General features: G+C 39.7%; 1 protein-coding gene across 1 annotated transcript in view; it reads right to left on the bottom strand.

Annotated features, from left to right (window-relative positions):
- LOC106882548 (low-density lipoprotein receptor-related protein 4) overlaps positions 1 to 774 on the bottom strand; it is a 461294-nt gene that overhangs the window by 52172 nt on the left and 408348 nt on the right. The gene's annotated exons all lie outside the window — the stretch shown is intronic.

Here is a 774-nt window from a genome sequence, read left to right as displayed (position 1 = left end):
GGTGTGTGCGTGTGGCTTAATGGGTTGGGTGTTGCACTCACGATCACAAGACCATGGTTTTGCATCCCAGATTGATGGTGTGTTGTGTTCTTGAGCAAAACACTTCATTTCATGTTGCCCCAGTCCACTCAGCTGTAAATGGATAACCCACAATGGACTGGCATTCCATTCAGGGGGGAAAAGGTCGGCCAGCTAATAGCCAGTGAGGTGGGACCATTTGAAAGCTACAACAAATGTGAGGAAGTGCATTGTGACGAGTGGTGTGTAACAACAACCGGTAGCTTGGTTAATGCAGTGATACAATGATATATATAAATATATATCATCATCATCATCATCACTGCTCCAATGGAATTCATTGAAGCAGATTGTCTATGACAGGATGGTCTTCCTGTTGCCACCTCTCATTTCTTTCTCAGCAAGATATTACTTCCCCATGGGACAGATATCCATGGAACATTACAAACGAAACACAACACTTGTATGGCAAGGATACTTGTTTACAACAAATATGTGATGTCACAAGGACACAGACGCATACACAATATTGACAAGAGCACATTTATATCAAAGATGATATAAATGTGTGAATGTGTGTGTATACAATGATGTGTACACATATTAACAGTAAACTGTATGTAACAATTCAATTTGTAAAAGCCAAAAAAAAAAAAAAAGATTAAAGAAAAAAATAGGGATAAAAACCTACTCTGCTGGGCATCAGACAGAGCAAACATGCAAGCTATTGCACTACGGAGACAAGTGCTACAACTT

This window comes from Octopus bimaculoides, chromosome 6 (genome assembly GCF_001194135.2).
Source record: "Octopus bimaculoides isolate UCB-OBI-ISO-001 chromosome 6, ASM119413v2, whole genome shotgun sequence".
Lineage (NCBI taxonomy): Eukaryota > Metazoa > Mollusca > Cephalopoda > Octopoda > Octopodidae > Octopus > Octopus bimaculoides.
This window is presented reverse-complemented; position numbering and strand designations above follow the sequence as displayed.